Raw genomic sequence first — 4,381 nt, forward strand, 5'->3', positions numbered from 1 at the left:
TGTAAAAGTCTTTGTATGGACATATGCTTTATTTTCTCTTGGGCCATTTGGTAAATGTGTCTTTAACTTTTACAAAACTCCAAAATTGTTTTCCAAAATGATTGCACACTTTGTGACTACCAGCATATGAGAATTCTAGTTGGTCCATATCCTCCCTATTACTTACGGTGGCCAGCAGTGTTATCTCACTGTGGTTTTAATTTGCATTTCCCTAATGATTAATGATATTGAGCATATTTTCAGGTGCTCCATATGTCTTCTTTGGTGAAGTTTCTGTGTCACTATATTTGGACTTCCTATTCTATTTCACTGACCTATTTATTGTTGATGCCAAAGACACACTGTCTTGATTACTGTAGTTTTATAATAAGCCTTGAAGTCAGGTAGTGCAAGTCCTCTAACTTGGTCCTTCTTTTTGAAAGTTGTTTTGGCTATGCTAGGTCCTTTGAATTTCATATACATTTTTCTTCTCAAGTTTTCCAAAAAGACTGCTGGGATTTTAATTTGGATTGTGTTGACTATATATATTAATTGGGGTAAAATTGACATTTTAACAATATTGATTCATCTAATCCATAAACACAGTGTATCTCTCATTTTATTTAAGTCTACCTTAATTTCTCTCTGCTGTGTTTTGCCATTTTGTGAGATTTATTGCTAAGTATTTCATATTTTTGACACTATTGTAAATGATTTTTAAACTAAAGTTCTATTATTTATTGTTAGTATATTGATTTTTATATACTGATCTTGCAATGTTGTTAAACACACTTATTTGTACTCATAGCTTTTTGATAGATTTCACAGAATTTTCTCTGTAGATGATCATAACATTTGTGAATAAAAATACTTCTACTTCTTCCTTCTCAATATGGATGCCTTTTATTTCTTTTTCTTGCCTTATTGCACTGACAGAGCTTTTGATACAATGCTGAATAGAAGTAGGGAGAATAGGCATCCTCACCTTTTTCCTGATCATAGAGGGAAAGTATTTTTTAGATTTTTTTGTGGATACCCTTTATCAGATTGAGAACATTCCTTTCCATTCCTACTTTGCTGAGAGGTTTTTTGTTTTTGTTTTGCTTTGTTTACATCAGGAATGGAGCAGAAATTGGCACGCATTGTCTATAAAGGGCCAAGCAACATATTTTAGGCTTTCTGGAATATATACTGTTTTTGTCTCACAGTCTTCTTTGTTTGTTTGTTTGTTTTGTACAAAGCTTTAAAAATATTAAAACTGTTTTTAGCTTGTGGGCCATGGACCATAGTTTGCTGACCTCTGACATAAAGGTTTGTTATACCTATAATTTTCACAACTCACACTGGGCCAGTAATATCAGACAGCTAAACCTCCACACCCCAGAAGAATTGACAACTTAACTTTTTTCTTCAAACATTAATTTTTATTAAAGTATTCACATGAAAAAATATCTACTTCTCTATATTGATTTATTAGTATTGAGAGAAAGACTAATGTTAGAGATATGAATATTATGAGTAATTGCAAATTAGAATGCTTTTATCTTTAGATCATCTACAAAATTTTCCATCATCAAAGGGCAATTCACTCTGTTCTCGTTAGTCTAGAAGGGCCAGCCAATGAAGTACTCCAGTTCTTTCAGCTCTCTTACCCCTACTGTGCCAGTCTGAATGTATTTTGCCCTCAAAACACCATTATCTTTGCTGTAATCTTGTGTGGGCAGAAGTATCAGTGTTGATTAGATTGTAATTCTTTGAGTGTTTCCACAGAGATGCGACCCACCCAACTGTGGGTGATGACTCTTATTGGATAGTTTCCATGGAGGTGTTGGCCTGCCCGTTCATGGTGGGTCTGAATTAGTTTACTGGAGCACTATATAAGCTCAGACAGAAGGAGCAAGCTTGCTACAGCCAAGAAGGACACTTTGAAGAAAGCACAAGAGCTGCAGAGGAGAGACAGTTCGAAGACAGCCTTTGAAAGCAGACTCTTGCTCCAGAGAAGCTAAGAGAGGACAAACACCCCAAGAGCAACTAAGAGAGACATTTTTGAATTGCAGCCTAGAGAGGAATGTCCTGGGAGAAAGCCATTTTGAAACCAGAACTCTGGAGCAGATGCCAGCCACATGCCTTCCCAGCCAACAGAGGTTTTCTGGACACCATTGGCCATCCTCCAGTGAAGGTACCCTGTTGTTGATGACTTACCTTGGACACTTTATGACCTTAAGACTGTAACTTTGTAACCAAATAAACCCCCTTTATAAATGCCAATCCATTTCTGGTGTTTTGCATTCCAGTAGCATTAGCAAACTAGAACACCTACAAATATGGATGCTATTACAACACTCATCTGCACATATAAACCAACTGGAGGAAGTTGAGGGTCTTCTGAGATTTCTTGGTCTCCTGTTTTCTCTCTCTATTCTGTCTCACATAAGAGACTTGCTTTTCTACGCCCATTTTTCTTGCATAATTAGAACAGAAAAACCCCACATATATGAAATTTACATTTTCCCCTATGCTTTCATATTTAAAAAGTACTTTGAGCAGAACCAGTTTGAATTATGAAAATATTGTCATCAGAAGAAGATAGCTTTTAAAGCAGTTTCCCACCACTGTTTCTTTTTTAATTATATTATTTTTTAAAAATTATCATAAAGTAAATTTGAGATTGCTTTCCCTTTACAGGTACAGCTTTAAGAATTTTAACATATGTATAGATTTGTGTAACCTCTACCATAAACAGGAAAGAACAGTTCCTTCAGCCCTAAAAAATCTCCCCTATGTCATCCCTTTATAGTCACACCCTTCCCTACCCCTAACCTCTGGCAACAACTGATCTATTTCCCATCACTATAGATTTGTCTTTTTAGGACTGTCATATAAATTAATTATGCAGTATGTAAATTTTTCACAATGGCTTCTCTTACTCAGCATAACATCTTTGAAATCCATCCCAGTTGTTGCATGTAACAGTAGCCTATTCATTTTTATTGTTGAGTAGTATTCCATTGTACAGATATACCACAATTTGTGTAACCATTCACCTGTTGAAGGATGGGACATTTGGACGGTTTCTAGCTTATGGCTACCACAAGTAAAGCTGCTATGGACTTCCATGTATGGGTTTTTGGTAAGTTTTCATTTCTCTAGGGTAAACATCCAAGAGTGGGAAAACTAGGTTATATAGTGAGAGTATGGATAACTTTATAAGAAGCTGCCAAACCACTTTCCATGGTGGCAGTATCATCTTGCCTTCCCCTCAGCAATATGAGAGTTCCCATTGCTCTGCCTCCATGTCAGCACTTGGTATTGTCAGTATTTTTTACTTTAGTTATTCTAATAGGTGTGTAATAGTATTCAATCATTGTTTTAAAGAATAATGATTTTGAATCTTTTCATGTGCTTATTTGTCTTCCTTATTCCTATTGTGAAGTTTCTGTACAAGCCCTTTTCCCATTTTTTAATTGTTTTATTTTCTTTTTGTTTACTTTTGAGAGTTCCTTCTATATGCTGGATTCAAGTCCTTTGTCAGATATGTGATTTGCAAATATTTTTTCCCAGTCTGTGGCTTGTCTTTTTGTCCTCTTTATAGTCTTTGGCAGAGCAGAAGTTTTTCATTTTGATGAAGACCATTTTAGCAAATTTTTCCTTTATAGACCATATTTGTGGGGTTATTTCTAAGAACTAATCATCTAATTCAAGGTCATGAAGATTTTCTCTTATGTTTTCCTCTTAAAGTTTTGTAGTTTTACATTTTAAATTTAGATCTATGATCTATTTTGAGTTAATCTTTGTATAAAGTATGAGATTTAGGACAAGTTTATATTTTCACAAATGAAAGAACCATTGTTCCAGAACCATTTGCTGAAAAGACTGTCCTTTATTTAATATTTTTTGACTGTCCTTTCTTTATTGAATATTTTTTGTACCATTGTTAAGATCCAAATGGTCATATTTGTGTAATCCCATTTCTGGACTCAATTCTCTTCCACTAATTGATTTGTCTCTGTTCACCATTTCCATTCTGTCTGATCACCGTAGCTTTACAGTAAGCCTTTAAAAACTTATACCAAAAGAACTCCAAACTTACTCTTTTTATTCAAAATTGTTTTAGCTCTTCTAGTTCATTTTCCCTTTTTTATAAATTTTAGAATCAGCTTGTCTATAGGTACAAAACATTCAACTGGGGTTTTGATTGGGTATTGTATTGAATTTAAAGCTCACTTTGAGAGAATTGCTATCTTTATCAAGTGGAGCTGCTGTAGTAGAAATGACATACGGCCCTAGACATATTTGTGTGAGTCTATTTCTGGACCCTACCTTATCCCCTCAGCAATGCCCACTATTCTCTAGAACTTCAGGGAATACCAGGAAAAATTCTTCTGCAACATGGTTATAGAAG

The sequence above is a fragment of the Choloepus didactylus genome, chromosome 5 (assembly GCF_015220235.1).
Source record: "Choloepus didactylus isolate mChoDid1 chromosome 5, mChoDid1.pri, whole genome shotgun sequence".
In the NCBI taxonomy this organism is placed as follows: Eukaryota; Metazoa; Chordata; class Mammalia; order Pilosa; family Megalonychidae; genus Choloepus; species Choloepus didactylus.